The 25,631-nt window shown below is 45.0% G+C and overlaps 1 long non-coding RNA gene across 1 annotated transcript in view; it reads right to left on the reverse strand.

Moving 5' to 3' along the window:
• Positions 1-25,631, reverse strand: part of LOC107525377 (uncharacterized) — a 256,707-nt gene that overhangs the window by 228,473 nt on the left and 2,603 nt on the right. The window contains exon 3 of the long non-coding RNA XR_015714360.1: positions 3,130-3,185. This is a non-coding gene — a long non-coding RNA (uncharacterized LOC107525377). The remainder of the gene's footprint in view (positions 1-3,129; positions 3,186-25,631) is intronic.

The following is a 25,631-nucleotide window of genomic DNA, read 5'->3' on the forward strand; positions in this document are numbered from 1 at the left end:
ATTTTCATACATAGGTGAGGATGTCAGATTTCACCCAGATAACTGATATTATGGGATACATTGGAAAGGATTGAATCTAACTACTGTGGGAGGGTAGGGAGACAACACTGTAAATGCTGAATTACAGGAAGCTCAATATGACATAGAACAGACATATGAAGTTTTTTTATTTTCTGTCAAGTGTATTATAAATTGCTTGCCAAAACAGTTTATACTGTCACCAATATAGTATACCTGTTGACCATAACCTAGTCAGCACAGCTGTTAATTTTAAAATATGTGATTTACTAGTTATAAAATGGTACTTCATTGCTGTTTCAACTAGCATTGTATTAAATAATCTGTGGGGTTGAATATTTTGCCATATGTACTAATTTCATTTCCTCTGCTACAAATTTTCTATTTGTTTGCTTTCCTGCTTTTTGTTTTATACATAATTTGCTCTTTGATGAAAATCTTTAAACATTAACTTTTTGTGAGAAAAAAAAACCTACGAAGTTGATAAACCTCTAGCTAAATTGATCAATAAAGTACCAGACATAAATTACCAATCAAGATGAAAAAGGAAACATTATGACAGATCACACAGACCTTATAAAGATAAGGAAATATTATAAACTTTGTGCCAATACATTTGGTTAATTAGATATGTTCCTAAAAGACACAAATTACAGCCCTAGCAGGTTTTGCTCAGTGGTTAGTGTCTGCCTGTGGACTGAAGGGTCCTGGGTTCGATACCTTGGTTGCAGGCAACCAATTGATGTGTCTCTTACATCTGTTTCTCTCTCTCTCTCTCTCTCTTTCTCGCCACCCCTCCCCCCACTCTCTCTGAAAAGCAATGAAAAGAAATATCCTTGGGTGAGGATAAAAAATAAAAATAAAAAAACACAAACTACAAAAGCTTAATCAAAGAGAACTAGGTAACCTCAGTAATCCTACATTTATTTTAAAAGTTGAATCTATGGTTAAAACCTTCCTGCAAAGAAATCTGCAGGCCTAGATAGCCTCATTAAAGTATTGTCAAGCTGCCAGTGTGGTTCAGTGGTTGAGCATACAGCTCTGAACCAGGAGGTCATGGTTCAATTCCTGTTCAGGGCACATGCCTGGGTTTTGGGCTCGATCCCCAGTAGCAGGTGTGCAGGAAGCAGCCGATGGATGATTCTCTCTCATCGATGTTTTTATCTCTCCCTCTCCCTTCCTCTGAAATGAAAAAAGGAAACCATAAACTGGCAGAAAATACTTGCAAGACATTCTGATAAAAGACAGGTATCCAGAATATATAAAGAACTGTCACAAGTCAATAAAAAGAAAACAAACAACTCAATTTAAAAACTGGTTAAAAAAAAAAAAAAAAGTTGGACACTCCCCCAAAGATAAGTTTAGCAAAAGAGAACATGAAAAGATGTTCAATACAATTAGTCATTAGGAAAATGCAAGTTAAAGCCACCATGAGATACCATGACACAACATTCTTAGAATAGCTAAAAAAAAAAAGCAGCTGGCAATACCAAGTACTGCCTAGAATGCAGAGAAACTCAGGCTTTCATATTTTCTTGGTGGCAATGCAAAACAGTACAACCATTTTGGAATAGTTTGGCAGTTTCTTATACAGCTAAACATACATTTACTATATGACTCAGCAAACCCATTCCTAGGTATTGACCTAAGAGAAGTGAAACCATATATTCACACAAAGACCGCTATACAAATGTTTTGTTAACTCCAAAAACTAGAGTCCAGGCACCAATCAACAGGAAAATGGATAAATGATCATATATCCGAGCAAGGATATAAATAATTTCAAAGGCATAATGTTAGGTGGGAAAAAAAGCGAGACTCAAAAGGTGAAATATTGTATGATTCCATTTATATGGCATTTGGCAAAAGTAAAATGATAGGGACAGAAATCTGATTAGTGATTTCCAGGGGAGAGTGGGGGAGAAGATTAATTAGAGGTGAAGCAAGAGAGAACTTAATTAGAAGTGAAGCAAGGGTTGATGTTAATATTCTATATCTTAACTGTGATGGTGGTTACACAATTTGTCAGCACTTCACACAACTGTACATCTTCAAAGGGTGAATTTTCTTTAATGCAAATTATGTTTCAATAAGCCTGACTTCATATATAAAAAATGATCATGGAGAAGGGCATGCCCTCCTCCACATTCTGTTCTCCCTTCCCATGACTGTCACCTGAGCATAATGCAACCCAGCTTCAGCCATGAGGTGGATGATGATACTCAAGCTAGTGCCACATAAAGGGTTTTCAAGCACCAGTTTCTCATGAGATAAGTACAGAAACTAAGGGTATGGTATATTTAGTAACTTTTATAACAATTTATGTAAGTAACATTACATCTGTAGTGTCTAATAATAAAATGCTTTAAACTTATATTTTGTATGCCTTTAGGGGTTTTTCCCCTTCATTTTTCCAGTAATTCATTTTTATTTTTATCTTTAAAAATGTTTGGTCTGGAATGGATTGAAAATGTTAAAAATGGGTCCTTCACCACATATAGTTTGCAAAGCCTAGGGAATGGTGAAGCCACTTGGAGGGCCCTGCATTCCTGAATGACTACATGAAGCAGAGCCACTGACTACCTGGGATACTCCTCTTGGACAGTTATGTGAATGAGTGATATATTTTTCTATTTGAGTCTTGGCATTACTGTGTGTCTCTGGTATAGGAGCCAAACCTTAACCCTGTCTGGGATTTGCCACAAATGCATACTATCTGCTGACTCTGAGCCAACGCTTTAGTCTCACAAAGAGGTAGAAGCAAGATCTTTCCAGACAGCACAGGCTCAAAATATATGGGAATGCAATCACAGCATAGAGAGCCCCCACAAAAGAGAGGAGGTAAGAGTGAAGGTTCTCACTTCCATAGGGTACAGGCAGGCTGACAGCAAAGATGGAGTGGGGAGCCATTCCAACAGCCTGCAAGTCACCAGCAGAACTTGACTTTCTCTGACTGATTGTGGGAGGAGCAGGACTTGCATCAGCAAGAACAGCAGTAGCAGTTTGAACCACCACAGCTGCCCCAGAAAGATGGCTCTTGAGCCTCCCTTTTACTGGGCACCAGGAAATGGATGCTTCTATTATCGAGGGTGCTCAGGTAGTGTAACTCACCAGTACAGTTCTGCCAATTCCTAATTGTTAACTTCTTTTTGCCCCAGTCTTCTTGTCTGTAAAATGGAGGATAATGTCAATACCTATCTATATCAGGATTTTTCAGGGTTTCAATGAGAATTCACGTAAAGAGCTAAAACTGCCTCATTCACTAAAGGAGCCTGGTTACTTTTAACTATTGACTGATTTAGCTGCAAGCCTTCATAATGAGATGATTTTTCTTTAGTCACCAGATGGTCCCTATGGTGCCTGAAGGTTGTAGGCCTTAGATATAAACCTGACTAGCATAATTTGATTCTAAAGCAACAATTTGAGTTTAGGGGCCAATGCTATACTTCAAATGTAAAACTATGATTAGAGGACTTTGGAGGGATATTAAATTATACCTAGTTATAGTCTGGTTGAAGCCAAGACTCAAATCTCACTGTGTTTAAAAACTCTTCATATCAAGCACGAGTGCATGAGTACAGTGCCTTCCAGTTTATAAAGCAATTACATCCATCACCTGATATTAGCCTCACAATGTCCAGTGAAGTAGAAGGGATTATTGTATCTATAGCACAGATGAGGCAAGGGGCTCAGAGGTTAAGTGGCTCACCCAAGGTCATGGGGTTAATGAGAGGAGAAGGTGGAACTCAGAGCCCCGCATCTGGTTCCAAGCTCCTTCCTTTTTCCCAAATACTTTTCTGATTCTACAGGCTTGCCTCACCTGACCCAGAGCACACCTCCACTACATAGTCATTTATACACTATGATTTGTAACCAAGCAATAACCAAGCAAAAGATTATTAATAATAAATACACAGGTTAAACCATACAAAATTACTGATATTTGAACTACAGAAATGGTTATTTCATATAATCCAACCCAATACCTAATACTTGTTTGGACACTTACCAGGGGTTAGGCTCTAAGCCAAGCACTATACAACTGCACTGGCTTATCTAATCATAATAACCCTATTATCTCCATTTTAGAGAAGAAGATTCTAAGACCAGAGCTGCAAAGTTAATAAGTGATGGGAGCAGAATTTAAATCCAGGCATTTAAGCCCAGAGCACAAGCACTTACCCACTATACACCCTATCATTTATTTTCCCAGCTGGAAGACACAAGCTCCTAATGACAGAAACATATCTGGTTGGACAGTATAGCACTGCATGCAACATGTGGTACTCTTTCATTCATTCATTCATTCATTCAACAAATTTAAGGGCTTACTAGGCTTCTTGTTGTGAAACAATTTTTCATGAGTCTCAAGCATTTCCACACATCTTGTGAGCAGAGGCACTGACTGCTCTTTGTTCCAGAGTACCCTTTCAAAGATATGTATATATCAAACAACCCTGGAAGACAGAGGTAGTATCTCCCTCCAGAGAAAAGGGCAGACACACTGTTCAGTAAAAAAGAATCAGAGTTCCTCTCCTGTAACTCACTGTGTAGGTGTCATCTGGCCTGCTTCATGTCACCCTAGAGAAATCAGGGCTTGGGGAACCATCACAATGAGGCTAATAATCTGGGTACTGCTATTGCTGTGAGTAATAAACTGTCCTTTGCCTCTGACCTAACAGTCTCATATCTTCTACCAACATGAAACTAGCAGGGTAACTTATTAGCTTGCAAGTAGGATACAATCTCAGACTCAGAGTTCTTGATGATAGTACTATGCAAGTGAATTCCACAGTGTCTACTTAGGAGTACTGTGTAAGTTCTTGTTGAGCAAAGGATCCATTCATCTAGTCAACAAATATTTATGAATACCTTCTATGTACCTGCCTCTGTTCTCGAATTTGAGAGGACAGATGGGACCCCTGCCCTCATGGATTTATCAACTGGTGGGAGATAGAGTCAACACACAAAATATCAGATAGTGATAAAAAGCTCCACAAAGATTTTAAAAGGAAAATGTACTAAAGAGTGAGTGGAAACTATTTTAGAAGTGGTGGTCAGAGGAGACCTCTTGGAAAAGGGGACTGCTAAGCTAAGTAATGAGAATCAGCCTTGCTCAGATCAGGAGGATGAGCATTACAAGCAGAGGAAATGAGATTGGTGTGTTCGAAGGACAGTGAGGAGGCCAGTATGGATGGAACCCAGATTCACAAAGCTCCAAGGATGTTTTCTGTAAAAATGACAGTGGGGCCTAGCCGGTGATGCTCAGTGGTTGAGTGCCAACCTATGAACCAAGAATCACGGTTTGATTCCCGGTCATGGCACATTCCCAGGTTTCAGGCTCAATCCCCAGGAGGCAACCGATTGATGACTCTCTCATCATTGATGTTCTTCTCTCTCTCCCTCTCCCTTCTCTCTGAAATCAACAAAAACATATATATTTTTTTAAATGACAGGGGGCACAATTGAGCACTTTCAATCAGAACCCATCAGCCACAGCCACAAGGATTGCCAAACTGTAGAAGGTGCTCAATCCTCAATCCTGCACCATTAAGTACTTTTACCTCAGTAACTCTGTCATCTGTAAAGTAACCACCTTTACAACAAAATGAAACAAAACTTAGGTAGCCTGAATCTCCAGAGAATGAGTAACAAATTAAACATATCATAGGATTTATTTTTTTAAGAGTAGAGCTTCTGTGACACCAGCTGAGGTCAGTCCACATGGGCTCATACAGAAAAACCCCTTCCCAAAGACTGCAAGAAAAACAAAAGTAGGAGTCTCCCCCTGATTATGAGCTATACAAGGCCACTGACACGTGAAGGGTACTACCAGACATCAGAGGCCAAGGAAGACCTTGCAGGTCCATGTGGAGCCTGGCATTTTTAAAGGCAGGATAAGTGGCAGGGGTAGAAGACTGGGGTCCCCTGAAAATATCAGAGCACCTCCCAGAACCACTTTTACTAATGTAGATAAAGACAGCATTTTTTAAAGAAAAATTCAATAGCCAAAGATGTAAATAATCCATTTATAACAACTACCACCACAACAAATATCTAAATACTCAAGCAGAGGGGAACAGCTCAATAAAGTAGAGCAGAACAGCATCATGAAAAAGCATTACCTTCTAAGAGTGGTTATAAAGACTATGTAAGCACATAAAGCTTGAATTAAATGTTAAGCTGAAATAGACTGCAAACTTTCATACACATTGATCTTTTTGTTTTTAAATGATGCTAAAACTAGCTAGGTTTGGAGGAGTTAGATGTCAACAGTAAGTTCAGAAGCGGTAAGAGGGTGAAGTTAGAGATTAAAGTTGCTAACTCAATCAAAAATTACAAATGAAAGGTCTTTCCTGATTTCAAAACTGGAATACAAGTTTTGAGAAAAACATGTTTTCCAGAACCAGCAAGACCTAAAATAACAGAGGCACCTCCATCTAGAAGCCCAGTACTCTGGCCAAGCTGCTGCAAGTGTTATTGGAAATAAAAGTACACACCATTAGCCCTTGAATGTCCTTAGGCATTTACGGCTTTCTCTCTGCTACAGGCAGCAGTTTTAATAAGTCACCCTGTCCAGATTCCTAATGATACGCTTTCTACATAAAAAAGGGCTTGTGAAACCTAATTCCTCTGACAGAAGTGAGCTCGGGTCTCTAAAGCAGCGAAGACTTCAGATTTCCGCCGGGTTTCCTTGCACCTGCCCTTGTGAGGCATGAGGTTTTGTGTGCAGAAGCCTCCAGGGGTTGAAATTTAGCCCTGTCCATGTAGCAGGAAGGTCAGCCGAAGTCACTGGGTCCCAAGACACTGGACTTCAATCTCCAACCAAAAACAAAACATCAAAACACTTCTATTCATCAGGACGTGCTTAGCAGCGCGCTGGCATTTACAAATGTAAGGCAGCACCGTGCAGCTCAGAGAGGGGGCTCTGCTTAGAAAGTCAATTGTTCTTCAGAGATCTGACAACCTCTATCAGATCTGTGTCAGTCCGGCTCCAGCAAACACTACAGAGAAAGGCAGCCTCCTCCAGGCTGAGCCCTGGCTGCCACCTGATACCTGAATGAAGAGCAGAGCCAGCAAAATCCAAACTCCTTTTGGGGCATCTGCTTCTGTGGGAAATGGTTTTTATTTTCTCAAAAGCCATTAATGTGGAAGAAAATTAATTTTCAACTGGCCTTTAAAGGCTGATGTTAGGTACCCACTAATCAGAATGACAGTCTTTTACTAGAAAGAAAATCTTTGCTCCATTTACCTGTGTGTATCTGGGCAGTCCCATTACTTTATATTATTATCTGTTATAATGATAATAATTACAATAGCAGCCAACGCTAAGTGAGCATTTACTGTGTACCAAGCACCTTGCTACTTAAGCGTTACAACAAACTTGGAGATGTCACTACCCCCACTTTGCAGAAAGGATGCAGAGGCTTAGAGAGTTCAAAGGGTTTGCCCAAGGAGATTAACTGGCTAGTAATTGGCAGAGGTTGGACTTGAAGCCAAGCTCTCAATTGCTCTGGGTTCTGCTTCAGTTTCCCCCACTTCACTGGGGATGCATGTATAGATGACAACTCTTGAGCTATACAAGAACCCTTCCAATCTGACAAATCTCAATTTAATTTGCAAACACTGAACAGTTGCACAACCCTCCTACCACTGGGCACCCACAGGGCAAGGAACCAACTACACGAGTAGTAACACTAGCCCAAGACAGAATGCAATGGCACCAACAAGGCAATGAGGATCAAGAAAAGGGTACAGTTCATTCCGACTGAGGCTGTGGGTAAGGCTTTCAAAGGAGAAAGCATCTGAGCTGAGGCTGCAAAGGTGGAGAAAATATTTTTGCAGTGATTATATATACTTTTGAAAAGGAAAGTTTTGAGGTTACTGTAGAGAATTTAGAAACACAGAGAAGGATAAATAAGAAAATAAAATTATCTTTAATTCCATCACCCAAAAGTAACCCCATTTCTTCTTTCATCAAAATATTTACAGGCAACAAAATGTACATTTTGCTGAGTATTGGCGAATGAATATACTTTAACCACCATCAAAATATAGAGCATTTCTATGACTCCATAAAATTCCCTCCTGTCCCCTTCCAGTCAATTCCCTTTCTTCTCTGGTCCCAGACAATCACTGATTCTCTTTGTGCAGATTTAGATTAGTTCTACTGGTTTAGAATTCCACATAAATGGAATCACAGAACATGTCCTCTTTCGTGTTTCTTTCTCTCAGGGTAAGGTTTTTAAGATACAATCATGTTGTTGTTTGTAACAGTGAATCAGACTCTTTTATTTGCTGGCAGTGTTCCACTGCATGTGTGTATCACCTTGTTTACACATTCACCTATTGATGGACGTTTGGGTTGTTTCTGGCTTTGGCCAGCAATGAATAAGGTTTCGATGAACATTCACGCACAAGTCTTTGAGTGTACATATATTTTCATTTCTCTTGAGAAAACTCCTAAGAGTTCCTGAGTCATTTAAAAAGGGTATGTTTAATTTTACAAGAAACTGTCAAACTGTTTTCTAAAGGGGTTGTAGTATTTTCCATTCCTGCAAGCAGTATATCAGAGTTATAACTGCCCCAAGTACTCGCCCAGACTTGGTATTCTTATTCTTTTTAATATTATCCATTCTAATGGATGTGCAGTGACATCACATTACGGTTTTAATTTGTATTTCTCTGATGACTATTAATGCTGAGCATCTTCTTATGTTCATATTGGCCTTCCATATATATCTTCTTTTGTAAAGTGCTTGTTCAAGTCCTTTGCCCATTTTTATACTGTTATTTTTATTACAAACATATCCAATGTATAATCAGATTAATATATATGATATTAATTCTCTAATACTACTGTGAGGAAGACAGAAAAAAAGAATAAAGTCAAAGTAGTAGTGAAAGTTATTTCTAAAACAAAATCAATGTTACATTTTAAAAATTTTAATCAGAGTTAATTACTGCTACTTATTTGTTTCCTTTGCCAATTTTTAATTGGGTTGTTTGTCTTCTAATTATTGAGTTATAAATGGTCTCCATGTATTCTGGATGCAGCTCTTTTGTCAGATATATGCATTCCAACTATTTTCTTCCATTCTGTGGCTTTGCCTTTTCATTTTATTAACAGCTCTATGACCAGCTGAAGGTTTTAATTTTTATGAACTCCCATTTATCTTTTTCTGTTGTTTTATCATTCATGCTTTTTGTTTACTATCCAGGATATATATTCCTGCACCAAGGTTGCAAAGATTTTCTCTCAGGTTTCCTCTAGAAATGTTATAATTTTAGCTTTTACATATGTTATAATATTAGCTCTTTGGGCATAATATATTATTCTTTTAAAAAGATCTCATTTTCATTTTCAGTGGGGAAGACTAGGGGGCTGAGATCCTTACCCTAACGGAGCTGAGGTCAAGGGCATGAGTTGGAGTTGGATGGAGACTAGTACAATTTGCACAAATTAAACCTCCATCCTCTGACCACACACCATTCCCTAACCCAAATAATAATCTCATCAACTGCTCAGAGTGTTGGCTTTCGACAGCCCACAGCTACCTCCTTTTGAGACTTGCCCTCAGCTGCTGGGAGAAAGGAACAGTTTAGGTGGTTACGCCCTCCCCTCAGGCAGCCCGCATCCAATAACCAATCCATGAAGGTACACAGTGGGACAATCTTGAGGTAGTGTTCACATTGCAGAGCTTCCTGTGGGATCAGGCTGAGGCTAGACTTCAACTGAACCCACATCTTTGCCTAACTTCTTCCCCTGCCTTGTCCTATATTTCCCTCATCCCTGTACAGTTTTTACCTGAGAACACTCATTCAGTGAATCACTTACTCAAGAATCTCTGATTCAGGCTCTTTTTCAGGAAAGACAACCTAAGGCAATTAACTGGGCTTTCAGAAAAAGATGCAGCTACCCCAAAGTCTACACTGAAAGCAAGAGCTCGTTATATCTCCTCCTTGGAACTTAGTCTCCCCATCTGTCAAGGGATTTATTAAAATCCTTTGCTGTGCTCATATTCTGTCACCTCTAATGAGGACTCTGTGCTCTAACTAGGACAAATGATGCCTTGTCCCCCTTCCTCTGCAGATAAAGGTCCCCAGAATACACCATTACATTAGTTCTTATGGGTCATCAGCATGCCCTCTACTCTGACAGTTTTAATATAAATTATTTCAATCAATTATTGGGAATGCCTACATCACTCACCTCAGAGTAAGTGGTCCCCTCAACTAAAGGTAAGCATCTCTTTTTGTTCATTATACAAAATATCGTATGCAAACTTTCTGAGATGCATCATTCCACAATAGACTTGATTTGGACGTCTAGAAAACACAGCCTTCAATTGTAAGCCCATGAAACACTATATCATAATTATAGTTTCCAGGCACCTCTAATGACCCATTAAGATGGATTTGTTGGAGACTATGCAGCCAGCAGCAGGTGAGACTTCAGAGTCTAGCACTTTCTCTCTCTGAGGGCAGAGACCCACCATAAATAATCTGCTATAGAGGAAAATCATGGGGGAAGATGAGATTTTATTATGTAATACTCACCACCACAGAGAAGGCAAATCCTGAGAGTTTTACATTTCTTGAACTAAAAAATCACTTTGAGAATGAAGAGCATCTTGTGCTCAGCTTTTGGGAATGCAAATTGGTACAATCACTTTGGAAAACAATTTGACATTATCTTGTAAAATGCTATTCATCCATTGCCCTGGGCCCAGCAATTCAACTCGTAGTCATATATTCTAGAGAAACTTTTGAACCTGAACATCAGGAGACAGGTAAAAGCAGCACTGTTTTTAATAGCGTCCAAGAAACAACTCAAATATTCATTTTCAGGAGAATGGAGAAATACGCTGGGATACCAGCATACAATACAGTATTAAGCATGAGTGAATACAATAGCATACATCAACATGAGTGGATTTTAAATACTGAATGAAAAAGGCAGGTCACAAACGCTATATAAGCTATGTAATACCCTGTTTATAAAACCAAAGAAAAAAGAATGATAACCATGAACTTCAGGATGGTGGTCAGGGGCAGGGAAGAGAGTATAAGATATAAGGTACAAGATATAAAAGGGACACATAGGTAGATGTGCTGGTAATGGTGATTATAGTGGGTTGAACAGTGGCCCCCCCCCCCTCCAAAATATGTCCAAGTCCTAACCTCTATGACCTGTGAATATGAACTTATCTGGAAATAGGGTCTTTGCAGATGTAATTAAGCTAAGAATCTTAGGCTGAAATCACCCTGGATTTAGAGTGGGCCTGAATCCAATGACTGATGTCCTTATAAAAGAGCAAGATATGTGGGGCACAAACATAGGGAATAAGGCCATATGAAGATGAAGGCAGAGATTAGAGTTATGCTACCCTAAGTCAAGGAGCACTAGGAGCCACCAGAAGCCAGAAGATACAAGGAAGAATTCTTCCCTAGAGTCTTTGGAGGAAGTACGGCCCTGCTGATGCCTTGATTTTGGACTTCTAGCCTCCACAACTCTGAGAGAATAAACTTCTGTTGTTTTAAGCCATCCAGTTTGTGGTAATTTGTTATGACAGCCTAAGGAAACCTAACATAGTGATGCTCTACATCTTAAGTTGGGTTATTTCTGGGTCTGGGTGCTCATTTTAAAATTGTGTGCCATAACCTACAATACCTTACATGTGTTCTATTGCATGAAGCATGTTCAGAAAAAAGGTTAGAGCCCTAGCCGGTTTGGCTCAGTGGTTAGAATGTGGGCCTGTGGACTGAAGGGTCCCAGGTTTGATTCCAGCCAAGGGCACATACTTCGGTTGCAGGCTCAATCACCGGCCCTGTTCAGCTCTCGAGTGAGAGGCAACCAATCGATGTGTCTCTCTCACATCAATGCCTCTATCTCTCTCCACCTTCCTCTCTCTGAAAAGCAATGGAAAAAAAATCCTCAGGTGAGGATTAAAAATATATATATATATGAAGGTTAGAAAAGGGTGGGGCAAAAGTAGGTTTACAGTTCTAAATATGAAAAATAATACAATAATAAATAAATAATACAAGAATAAACTCTGTGTTTCCCATACAACTGTAGACCTACTTTTGCCTGCCCTATATAAGCAAAACAGGAGTTCCTAAGCCCATTTAAGGTTTCTGAGAGATTTGAGGAATTTCATGGATATCAAGTCCCTGTGTGCCAGGGAACATGCTAAGCACATGACAGATGATATGACTTTTGTGATCCTCAGAACAATCCTGTGTTAAATAAGTTACCCATTTTGCAGATTTAAAAAACTGAGGCTGGAAGCAGTGAAATGCTTGCCTGAGGTAACACAGCTAATAAGTGGCAGAGTCAGGATTCAAATGAGTGCCTTTTTCACCATAACATTCCAGGTCTCCTCCGCTTACCTCAAGCTTGTTAACCTTCAAATACCAGATGTGACCAGTTTAACTGCAGGCAAAAACATTTACCTGCTTTATCTCTTATTCTAGATTTCTCTTCAGATAGAGCTGGACAACATCATTTGATCTCACCATTTTCACATAAATTATGCATTTCAGAGCCTTTTAACTTCCAGCACATCTCACCACAACCTATGTAGATCACCTTAAATTAATTGAAGAGTATAATTCATCCATCACCCATTCCTTCACTGGACTACACCAACCACAGTGCTGAAGATACAGAAAACTAAGATGAAATCAAGTTTCCTCCTCCTCCTGGGAGCGGGGGTTGGGGGAAACATTGCTTCTTCTGTAGGAATGAAGGGACCAGTGGAGCAATCAATTCAAGAGGAATAAACTAAGAAGACATTTATCCTAGTTTGCCTGGGACTATACCTGTTAGCAATGCAAGTCCCACATCCTGGGAACCCCTCAGTCCTGGGCATGCCAGAGCAGTTTTTCACCCCGCTCACTCTCCTTTTCTCCCAGAACCTGAAGTATTTACAAAGGGTGGGAAAGAGAAGCCTGGGTCACCTGATTCAACTATCTACATTCTTCTGGGGCCCAGCTTGAAGCCATACCCCCCTCTACTTTTCCTTATGAGAAAAGACATTTGTCAGACCCTGAGGCCAAGCCAGGATGCTTGGGGCCATGCTCCTCCACTGGAGCAGGTGCTGGCTTCATTCCTTCCCCTCAGCAATCGGTGGGTTTCGATGAATTAATATCCAAAGACCAGCTTCCAAAGCTGCACCCCAACTCCCCAGTCATCAATGCTGGGGAGGAAAAGCTGTGGTGACACCTTGGACCAAAGTCCCAAAGCAGCAGGGTGCTTGGCCCTTGGCTAACACTCACTCTTCAGGTCCTCGCTTCAACATTATTGACAAATGGCAGACTCACATCACTCTGCAGTTTATAAAACTTCTTGAATACAGTGGCTCAGTAGGTCTTCAGGTGAAGAGCATGCACTACACAGATGGAAACAGACTAAAGGCATGGGTCAAGAAATTAGCAGAGCCAGACCTGACACTGGGTCTGATGCCAAGCTTCCCACTGCTTCTTTATGCCAATTCCCCCTCTGAAGGGCTCTAAGAACAGCAGGGAAGAAGTCATGAAGGAATCACCATTTTTTCAGCTCCCACCTCCCCTGCCCCCTCCAAAAATGTATCATAATCCTAGAAGACACATTCAGCAGATGGTTGATTCAGGAATAAACTCAGGGCTGCCAGATTTTCTCCACCACAAAAACCTGACACTTCCCCTTCCCTATTACCTCACACACGGGGTGGGAGATGAGGATCCCTAGGGTGAGAGCCAGCACCAGGCAAGAGGCAGTACAGGAGAAGGAATGGGATGTGCAGGGACCACAAGGACTCCTGCCCTACATGGTCAGTTGGAGGGTTCCCTACCACCCTCAAAGAGAGAGGGATGGTTCAAGATACTTGCAAGCTGCTCCCCAAGGCCTGCTCCACAGCCCCAAGGCTGGGTATGACAGATGTGCCTTCCTCTAACTGAGATACAAGTCATTTGGCTCAAAAGAAAAAGCACACAGCTCATCTTTCACTTCCCTGGCTATGAACCCAGGGTGGAGAGGGAATAGGTTGGAGAATGATCCAGTATATCTCAATCTGGAAGATGGTTTTATGGAGGGGGGGCATGCACATGTGAAACCGTGTGTGTGTGTGTGTGTGTGTGTGTGTGTGTGTGCATATGTACAAATAAGGATTCTTTGAAGATAGGGGTTTAAAACAGGGTTTGAATCCATCCAAAAACCACAGGCGGGGCAACTTATAAACAACAGACATTTATTTCTCACAGCTCTGGAGGCTGGCCAAGATCAGCATGGTCAGGTTCTGACAAGGTACCACCTCTGGGGTTGTAGACATCTTCCCCCCTTTTCTTTTTTTTAGACTTTAATTTTTTTTAAATATGGTTTTATTGATTTGAGAAAGAGAGAAACATTGATGTGAGAGAGAACCATAAATGGATCAATCGATCAATCAATCAGCTGCCTCCTGCAAGCCCCCTACTGGGGATCGAGCCCAAAACCCGGGTATGTGCGCTGACTGGGAACCGAACCAGCGACCTTTTGGTGCATGGGATGATGTTCAACCAACCAAGCCACACCAGCCAGGGCTGCAGACTCCTGTCTGTGTCCTCACACTGTGGAAGAGTGGAGGGAGCTCTCTGGAGTCTCTTCTTTAAGAGCACTAATCCCATTCATGAGGGCTCCACCCTCATGACCTAATCACATCCCAAAGGTCACTTATAAGGACTCACACCCCTTACCCAGTTTCTAGAAATTTAGGGCAATTCCAAGGTTCCAATTTGTAATGCTCTGATTTGCACACAGTTTCCCAAAAAATGTCTTCTACAGATACAAAAAGCTACAACCTTCCTAAGAAATGATGTTAGAGCCCCAGGCAGCAAAATTCTGCAAAGGGGGCTCTTTTCCATCTAATTATTCAGTCCCATAGCTGCTTCATGATTCTTTTTGTTTCTCAGCACCTACTGTGTGTCAGGCTTAAGCTGAGTTCTAAGGACACTGAAAGAAAGACTAGGCCCAGCACATACCATGTACTCAGTGTTTGTTGAAGGAATGTGAGTTGCCCTGGAATGGGTTCCTAAGATGCTTACAGAACTTTCACCTCAATATTCAACTAACCCTTGACCATATAAAAAAAGAAAGAAAAGAAACCTCCACTGTTGGCAACACCTCTGAGGCTCTCCCAGCCATGCCTTGTCCAGGCCCTCTATAGGGAGAACTCCCTAGCATCTCAGGACAGCCAAGGAAAATGGCCTGCTGCTTCCCCAGGCCTCCACCCCAGGTCTGAAGCATGCCTTCTGGGTCTCTGTGGAGGACAGAGGGGCGGCTCCAGCCCTGCATCCTTGAGAGGAAGGCTTGAACCACTGGCCATGTCAAGTACAGCGGGCTGGGAGTGAATGACTTGTGCCTGTGCAGCCACACACAAAAGGAGTCTTAATGATTCATCAGGGCAGCAGGGTAAATATTTAGAAAGAAAAGCCCCTTTCTTAGAGTACCAGCCTTTGTCTTCTTGTTCAAATTGAAAGGACTTGGTCTGATGGGGGCAGAGCAGCCAGACCAACAGTGTGACCTAAATGATGGAGGTGACCCAGCGGTGTGGGGAGAGCTGAATCAACAACTGGAGTGAGAGAGCCTCCCCACAATTCTCCAGGACACCCCTAGGGGAGCCTTTGCACATGGTGCCATAAGCCCTGCCTTCAGCTCTCCCATAGGGCTGGGAATTGTGCCCAGGACAATTTTCATGCATCTTTCTCTAAAAGCAAATATTCCCAAGGCTCCACAGGACAGAGAGGCTCTGTGTCCTCTCCTTAGTCCTTCCCAATCCCCTCTTTACAGCCACACAGCTGCTGTCGTCTCTTCAGTTAAGCCACCCCTTGAATCTGTTTCCCAAACAAGGCTCCAGGGCGCTTCCCTGACAGCTGGCCAGTAACTCTGGGTGGTTAAATTCTTCCCATTCCTGACTCTTCACCTCAAGATGTTCACAACCTAGTTCTTAGAGGGAAAACCTTTTAAGCTCCTCATGGTAAGAGGCCATTAGAGTCTTCTCAGGGACGTAAAGATTTTTTTTCAGAAATAATGGATTAAGTTCCACCTGTCCAAGGTAATTAGGTAGACAAGGTCCTCCCTGTGCCTGTCCTTGCCTCTGTCTTGGTGGATGCCACCTTTAATGGCAACTGTTAGCAGGAGACATTCTAACTCACAAAAGAGAAACGTAATCCATATCTTGAAGCCTGCTTGAATCGGCCAAAACTTGTCATGTCTGGAAACAGGCTTTGTTTTTTATAGCCTAAACCTAACTCAATGGCAAGAAACAGGATGTGGGTAAGGTCTTCCCTGACCCTCAGCTCCCAGCAGAGCTACTGGCTACAGAGAACCAGGTCTAAGTCTCAGGTGGCTTATGGCAAAGAGAGGTAAACACTCAGTAGAAACACGCTTTGTATCTTGAGCTTGCTTGTCCCTCACTGTATGAACTGGTTTTCTGTTTCTGGTAGCCCTCCACAGAAGCTGTGATTTCTGACTCAATAAAGGTGCAAAAGAGCCACACTCTGCTTCTGAAGGGCAGCCTAAAACATGAGGAAACCAACATAATAGCTTCTGTGGACCACTCGCACCCCACCTACTATTATATAGTCATTCTAGTTCGGGGCTAGGACGACATTGAAGCCTTCTCACAACAATCCTATCTTTACTTCTTGGCACTCTGAAACAACCTATTGGTCCTTCAGTCCAGAGTCAGTGCCCATTCTGCCAGGGGAGATGGACATTTGTCCCATATGGGGTCGCCCAAGTATCCATTTGCCCATCAAAACAACACTTCAATTTATTTGGGGCTTACAACCACCACTAGCCAGCTTGATATAGCCTGAGTGAATACATCCAGTTGGCCTGTAGCTCATCACTGAAGATACAGAGCCATCCACACAGCAAGGCCAGTAGAGCAACTGACCAGTCTGTGCAAGGCTCTCTCTGCAGACTTTGAGTCCTTAGCAAGGCATAGGTAGAGTGTGTACTGCCCAGACTGTTCCTGAGTGTCCTACCTCATGTCACTCAAGACCCCAGACCACCACTGCAAGGGATGAGTATTGGCTATGACAGATGTGCTAATCTGTCCTGAACATCAGAAGCACAAAATGGGGAACTTGGTGGTGAGTGAAGTGAGAGAATTGGGAGAAAGGCTTTAGAGAGACAAATCGCATCTATTAGGCAGCCACTGGACAGGGGAGATTGAAGTCGCCAACATATGCTGACACTCATGTAACAAGCCAGGCTACACAGGCACCCAGTGGAGCCTGACATGAGAAAGGTCAAAATCCAGACGTCTTCTCTCATGGTCCTAGGTGCCTTAGTTCAGCCAGCCTCCTCAAAGGCTAATAGTCCTGCCCATCAAAGAGTTTCCTGATCACCACTTCACCCTGCTCACGGTTTACGTGCCTCAGCGCTGACCTTGTCCCTAACCTCAGGAATGAAATTCTTTAACCAACCATACCTGGAGTGTATATTTAAGTACAAACTGCAATGAGAGAAAAAAACATGGGGAGGTGACCTGGTTTGGTCAGGGGGTATGGCCACGGAAAGTAGGTAAACATTCAGAACTTAGTTTCCCCTGACCTTTGCAACCTCCTAAAGAGGCCCCACTTGTAAGAATTTGTGGCCTCACAGTCCCCTCTTAGGCCCAGGTATTCTTGGCAGCAGAGGGCACTCCAGGGTTCCCCAAGTCTTCCTCCATGACAGATTAGCAAATGGATTCATTAGGCTTTCATCCATCTTTTCACTGCCCACCTCATCCCTCTCCCCAACTCTGTCCCTGTCTGTATCACTATATCAATAATGAGGCCTCTCTGGCCCAACTAAGTGGTCCCTAGTGAGGGGAAGGCCTGACCTGTGCGCACTGGTGAACCAAGGAGCCCAGAAGCACCTGGCCACCAGCTCGCTCACCTGCAGTGCACTCAGGGAGACCTGGGTGAGCAGTGAGCAGCAGAGCAGACCCCACCCAGACAGAGCAGGAGGTGGAGGCCCAGTTCCCAACGCGTCAATCATGGCCCGTCTGCAGCTGCACTCTCTCCTGGGCCCTAGCCCACTGCTCCTCCGGGGGAGATAAACATCAAGAAATCCAATCCAGTGCAGCTTCAGAGATAAACAGATGTGCAGGCCACCACCGGTCAGGAGATAACGTCCGCCCCGCCCCACCACCAGGCCCTGCACCTGCCCGAGGCTACTGGAATAGGCCTCTTGGGAGGCGGCTGTGTCCACCCAGCCTGGAGAAATGGGTTTCCAGCACCATGGATGGGGGTGGAGTTAGAAAATAAAGAAGCTCCGTTAGTAACAAACTCATAATAGAGCCTGGACTTCGGAGCCAAGTGCCAAGGTTAGAATCCTGGCTCTGCCACTGACAAGTGACAGCAACTCTGAGCCTGAATGTTCTCATCTGTAAGATGGGGGTAATAACTGGTACCACCTCACTGGGTTGGTACCACTGACATTAAAGGAGGTCACACAAAGTAAGCCTCAGTAAGTAGTGGTGGCCAACATTAGCAGGCCCACAGTTTGGGCAAGCAGCCACTATAGCCACTCTTTTTGAGCATTTAGAGGTAGCCCAAGGTGTTTGAGGTGCAAGAAAGTGCTGTGGCTAGACACAAAACCCCAACTCTAAGAAAAAAGCAGTTGGATCACATCTGGAGCTGGCAAATAAGTGAAAGTGACACCATGGTGGGGTAAAAGAGGCTGGGAGCAGGGAGGGCAGGGGGTGGGGGAACATCAGGGGAAGGCTTCTCCTTCCTTGGCACCCAAGGCTCCAAAGCCGCTTCTCCATGGGTGCTTGGGAGACTTCCTGCTCCGAGGCCCCACACAACTCATTAATTTATTCCACAGACACCCCAGGAACATCTCTCAAGAGCCACATTCTGTGAGGAGTGAAATATGGCCCCGCTCTCATGGTAAAATTCTGGAACTCAGCAGAATCAGGCACAACTGCATACTATTCACCTCCCAACTGGCCCCTGTTGCTTCCTGTCCTTCAGTGAGGCAATCATTTCTTCTCTATCCTCAGCAACTAGAATTAACTGACTTGCTGAGGTATAAAGGGTTAATGGATCTCTGGAACTATATCTAATATAATTTTGATTTCTGACCCTGAGACCACCATGCTGGAAGTCAGGTGAGGGTAGGACACCCACTCTCCACCTCCCAGGGCCTCAGCAAATGTGGGTGGTAAGGAAGTAGTTCACACAGCCAGAGGAAGAGTGTTAGGGAGGAAGGGGGCCACTCCTGGCTCACATGTGTGCCTGCTCTGGTTTAGCCGGCCAGAGGGCCCAAGAGCCCATTTCTAGTGCAGTGGATGGGAGGGAAGAGCCAGCCTTGGACGGAAGGCAGTAAATTCTTGGTCACTCGTTGGAGGCCAGTGTCTGAGTCTGCTCCTAAGCTGCTGTCTTTTACTTCTTCCTCTGCCTGCCTTAAGTCTGGAGGTCAGGAAGAGCCAGAGCCTCTAGAGTCACAGAGACCCAAGAGGGTGCTCAGGCTGCAGGCGCTCAAGTTAAGGACTGCACCGCAGGCCCGGGGCATCTCTGCTGCTGAGGTTAGAAAGAAATGTCTAGCACTAAGCGCAGAGGCTGCCTCTGGATTTCTGAGGGACGCTGAAGGACAGTCTCCATGCCCCAAGGGGCCAGTAGGGTGCACGCCTGCTCTCCTCCGGGTGCGGAGCGCACAAAGGGAGCGGCGACGCCGTTGTGCGTACTAGTTAAGAGCTTATTAGTCCCCTCGGAGTAGTGTGATCCCACTTTGTTCCCGAACGGCCAGAGAGCGCTCTTTCATGCTATTGTGCGAGCCACGATTTAGCGCAGCCTTTGTGGGCCTGAAAGGACCGGAGGCTTCTCCGGGTTCGCATTCCCGCGGCACCACCTTCGCTGTATCGCCATCCTTACCAGGCCCCAACCACAGAGTCCCCAGAGCCACTGCATCCTCCAGCCCGTCTTTCGTGCGTGGCAGCTGGGTGGATGGCACAAACCGCTGAACCACAGAATTCCCCCCCCCGCCCCCGCAAAGGCTCTGGTCTCCTCCGCCCCCCCCCCTTCCAGTCAAAAGTGAAAAAATGCATGTGGACCCTTTACCTCTACTTGGAGGCAATTGGACTGGGTTTAAAGGGCTATTGAGGCTTGGAGAGGCCGCCTCTCTGAATAGCTTTGTACAATGTTTGTAGAGACATTTGCATCTGTTTGAGCTTGGGGAAACGGCCCCAAGGCTCGGTAGCCAGAAAGCCTGAGGATTGTTTTGTGTCGCCCCCCCCCCCCTCCTCGCTTCGCTCCGCTCTGCGCTGGCCGATTTTGTGAGCCAAGCAGTGGCATGCAAAACTCGCCCGGTTCAAAGACTGTGCGCCCTCACTCTCGGCCCACTTTTAAACAATTGCCGTTAACAATGCAATTTTAAGCAGAAAATCGTCTAACTAGATTATATCCACAAGACTTAAAAACCAGAGGGGGAAAAGTCCGCATCGGAACCGAAGTGCGGATGCATAACAGGATATAAAAGTGTGAAATGCATGCAGAGGTGGAGCGGCCGGCAGGTGCCCCGGCCTCCCTCTGGCTGGATAACGGCTGGACCGTCACTCGCCTCCTTGCAGATCGGACAACCCTGGTGAGAAATGGGCTCCGGGGACGCAGGCGCACGATGTTAGACTCCCACCTTGGGCGACCCAAGGAGAGGTGGAGTGTGCCCGAAATCACGTCTTTGGTTCCCCAACATCCCCGCAACGATCCAGCCCGGGCTGCACCCTTCACTCCACAAGGGCCAGGGGCACCGAGCAAGGTTGAGGAAGCCGGAAGGCCCTCTCCACTCGGGAGACTGAGAAGGCAGGATCTTTAATGGAATCGAATCAAAGTCAGGCCTTAGAAAGCCCCCATTGCTATGGCAGCAGAGTTCCCTGAAAGCAACAAAGCCCAGAGCGCCTCCCTCCCTGCCCAGCCCAGCCCTACGCTCCCTTTTCCCCGCGCGGCCGGGAGCCACGCTCGGAGCGCGCTGGGACGGGTTAATCACTGTAAAAACAAAGAGATGAAAGGCTCTCCAATTGGAGAGCTCTCAGCAGCCTGGGGAAGGGGAAGAGACCACTAGGGCCGAACTTCCCTGGCAAGCAGGGAAGGAGCTCCTGCCCTCAACTGGGTGGGAGCCACATCCCACCATCCCCAGGCGACACCGCCCACACAATCTGGCGCCTCCCGAAAGACAGGCGGAGGCTGGCTGAGGGGAACAGGCTGTCTCCCCGCCCCCCCCAATCCCATCCCCCTCCTCCCCCCTGACCAGCAAGCAGCCACAACCCCACAAAACAGAAGCACAAAGCCCCAGGCTTTTTTTAAGGCCGCTAAGAAAAGGTTTGAGACTTGAAAAAAATTACTAGCTCTAAAAAGCAAAACAAAACCCCAGCAAAACTGATAATAAACAATTAAATGTCTGTAATATGATAACATTGTAATTAGCCAAGTGTAAATCAACGCATGTAGCTCTATAAAAATTAAATTTATTATAGGATCTGGAGTCATTTCTATATTCTTGATATGTTGCTTGCTGAGCGCGAAAGTTTCACTGTAAACTCCCTGTCCCCCAGACCTCCTACCCCAACGTCCAACTGGCGCATGGAGTCCAAGGCTGATAGGTTCCTGTTTATTCTGTGACTGGTCCATTGGGGAACCTGGTCCACCTTACACCTCACCCCACCTCACCCCCCCTCACCCCCACCCCAAATTCTCAGGCCAACTGACAGGACATCCTTTAGTGTAGCTGGAGATCCTGAGATAGGAAGCAGGGCAAGGGCTTGCCTAGTCACTCAGCGTATCAAAGCAGGGATGGGTCTGTAGTCTCTGACTGGTGGTCTCCTTCCTTCCACCCACTTCGGAGTTTCTGCCCTTGGAGAGAATGAGGTATTGGAGGTGGGGCATGGAGAGACTAGTCTGCAATGGCCTCAGGGTCTAGGGCTCCAGGGACAGCTTTCAGTAACTCACTAGAGCTAACTGAAGACTTTTTTTGCATGTCAATCCTAGACCAGTGCCCAACATCACCTAAACCAAGGGTCATCTAATCCCCTAGCTATATTATCAATTCCCCCAAGATAAAAAGAGCACCCTACCCACCACCCACATCATCCAACCTGATTTAGTTCTTTAAAGCTCCAGACTTAGGGTCTAGATCCCTCAGATATTGCCATGGTCAAGAAGAGAAATAAGAAAATCTCCTCCCTTTCTGGGCTCCTTATCCCCATAATAATAGTTACAGATTCCTGAAAAGTTTTGTGGGCAGTGAATGGGGGTAGAAGTGGCTTGCATGAGGCCTGTTGGATTTCCCTGTAAGTAGCCCTGAGGATGCCTGGGGGTGGACAGTAGCATTTCACAGTTGGGACATTGTGTGAAGTCATCCAGGGTGAGACAGCTCCAGCCCTTGCACACAACCATTTGTCCTCTGTCCTGGCAGGGCCAGCTTCACTGGGGCCCCAGATTGTTCTAGGAGATCACTGGGGCAAGGCCCTCCATGATACAAGTGCTGGGGAGGGAAGTACCTCTCTTGGTGAGCTTTGCTCTCAGCCTGACCCCCTCCCTTCACTGAGGCAGCGGTTTTTCCTCTCTTCCCATTTGCCTCTCTGGGGACTGCCATCTGTCCCTTATTGCCACATCCATCACTGCTGGAGGGGATTGAGGGTTGATGAGCCCCACTGGGAGAGGGAATAGCATGTCACCCACCCCCATCCACTCTGTCTCAAAAGCCTCTGTCAGGAAGGCTGCTCAGTCCAGCCATTGGATCTACTTTGTTTGGTTTATGCACTGGACTTTGCTGAGTCCTAGGACCCTCTCTGTGTCCTGCTGGAACAGGCCACCAGAGCAACATCTCCTGCCTTTAAAATCTATTTTCACATCTCCTATTTCCTCTTTTGGGGACACAGGCTATCCTCACCCCCTCCCACCTTTCTTCTTAGAAGAACATATTAAGTGGGTGGGGGTACAGTCTTCTGACTCCAGTGGAGCATCATGCTCAGGGCCCGAGGCTGGGAAGCCTAGTGTTTCCCCGACTCCTGCCCCAGTCCCTAGGATCTGTAAGCTTCAGGCCTCCTCCTCTGCTGGAAGGCAGAATGGGCTTCCCTTTCTATACTCCTCCCCACAGGACCAGGGGGATATGGGGATCCCAGTTTCCCTCTTCTCTGCCTGACACCAAATCACTTTCTGAAATGCCTTGAGACTGCAAGAGAAGCCCATCTTACAGTCATGGAACTTTTGTTTAAAAGTTCAGGCTCTGAGTCTAAGATCTGACTTAAACCCAGATATACCTCCAAGCCTCTGTGAGCTCATTTGTAAAATGGGAACAGTAGCAGCCCTTTCCCATGGGGTTGTTAATAGAGGTAAATGACATAAAAAGTATAAAACAGTTGGCACCTGTGCTGGAGGAACCATTCCACAAATGTCAGCAATTATTAGTGTTCCCTACCAGGACTCTCATCCCCTGCTCCCACTCCAGGCTGGAAGGGGACTTCCCACTAAAATTGAACATCACACTCAATATCCTATCCTCTCTTCTTGTTATTTTTACAGATCAGCTGCCTCCTGCATGCTCCCTATTGGGGATCGAACCCAAAAAGCTGGGCATGTGCCCAACCAACTAAGCCACACCAGTCAGGGCCCAGCCTAACTTCCTCTTCCTGCCCAAGAGCAGAAATATATTTAGGTCTTAACTGAACCAAGACAATAAACTATCTGCCACTGATTGTCAATTAATCAAGTCCAAGTTCCTTATTGGAAAGATGGACAAACGGAGGCCCTGAGAGGCAGCCCCTAACCAGAGCCAGATAGTCAACAACAAGAAACCGGACTATGTACCATCCACACCAGGAAGATGGTGCTGCCTTAGTAAATGAACAGACATTCCCTGCAAGCCTACCTATGCTCTAGGTTTCAGGAAAATACCTGTGAGGGACTTGTCTCAGGGCTGATAGGTGTGACCTTCTGGGGTGAAGGCTTAACCCCTCTTAACCTTTGCTCTCTGGCCATCAGTCCCCTCTCAGCCCCAACTTCTTCTCCCAGGCTAAGTGAATACAAATCTGGCATTAGTCTACACAGAGGCCACCTGGGGGGACAGAGCGGCCAAGAGGCCCAGCAGGCATACAACCCCTATAAGCCAATCAGCCTTGCCCCAGTGAACCCCAGAGTGGTACTCCATAGGATAATTGCTGCAGGAGGGAAAAGCTGGGTCAGGCCCAGGCTCCCACGAAGGCCCCTCATGCCCCAGACCACAGCCCATAGCTGGGTTGTGCAAAATGCTCCCAGGACTGGGGGAAAGCAGGTGGGTTTGAAAATCCCATGGTTCTGTCTAGATAGAGCAGGCTCCTCCAGGAGAGCCTGATGCCTGGAAAGGCCTCAGCAGACTTTCAGCCTACTTGAAAGAATGAACAGCTTTCAAGTGCTCTCTGGAGCACCTATTTCATGGCAAACTATTGTTATGCTAATGAAAGATCCTTCTTTATTCATTAGAGCACATCTCCAAAAGACCTCCTCTTAGCTCCTGTGTGTCTGCATGCCTTTGTGTCTGAGTGTCTAAGAGCCAAATGGGAGCTCCAGAAAGCAGGGTGTGGGCTTCACAATATACCCCACAGGCATTCCTCTGAATTAGAAGTCACAGAAAAGGACATGTCACCAATATCTTACCTATTTAGAAGCCACTTCAAGGAAATCTGCCCTTTCTGGGAGCACCACTAAGAAGCAGTCAGCTAGTTAGGGAGAAAAAGTCCAGACAGAACAGGGGATGTCACTGAACTCTGTCCAGAACCACAGTGGACCACAGTGTATGCCCCAGAGTCAGACAGGCCCCTGGTTCCTGTCTTGGCTCTGCACTCCCAAGGCAGGATACCTAATGCTATTCTGAGATGTCGCTGTTGAGGCCAGGTGCTTTGGAAAGCATTTGGTACAGGGTCTGTACACAGCAAGTGAGCTCTCAAGGAATCTCCACTGTGGTGGGCCTTGTCCTGGTCCAGGCTCAGTGCTCGGGACACAGACATAAGGACCAAGCCAAGATGAGCAGGTTTGGAAGAAGACTTTGAAAGGGAAGCCCCTGGTATTTACTGGAAGTGTGACTGCCTCTTGGTGACCGATATGGATAATTGCTCAGGATGCTCAGATATTTCCTTTTTGGAAAAGTTAAACAGGTTTTTCATCTGAACAGAAGGCTCAATGGTGGCAACTTCCTAGAAAGCTTAACAGTGCACAGTAGATTCCTCAATTCTCTCTGAACCAGGCAGAGCTCTACCAATTACCACACATGCCCATGGTCAGTGACTTGGTTACATGGACTGAATTGTGTCCCCTCCCCCACAAGTTCATATGTTAAAGCACTAATCCCCAACGTGACTGTATTTAGAGACAGGGCTTTTAGGAGGTAATTAAGGTTAAATGAGGTCATAAAGGTGGGATCTGAATCCAACAGGACTGTGGTCTTTTAAAAGGGGAAGAGACGGACACCGCCCCCCACCATGTGATGACACAGTGAGAAGGTAGCCATCTGTAAGCCGAGAACCTTAACAAAACACAACCATGCCAGTACCCTAATCTCAGATCTCCAGCCACCAGAACCCTGAGAAAATAAATTTCTGTTGTTTAAGTCCCCTAGTCTATGGTAT

Source organism: Miniopterus natalensis, chromosome 4 (assembly GCF_054644295.1).
Source record: "Miniopterus natalensis isolate mMinNat1 chromosome 4, mMinNat1.hap1, whole genome shotgun sequence".
In the NCBI taxonomy this organism is placed as follows: domain Eukaryota; kingdom Metazoa; phylum Chordata; class Mammalia; order Chiroptera; family Miniopteridae; genus Miniopterus; species Miniopterus natalensis.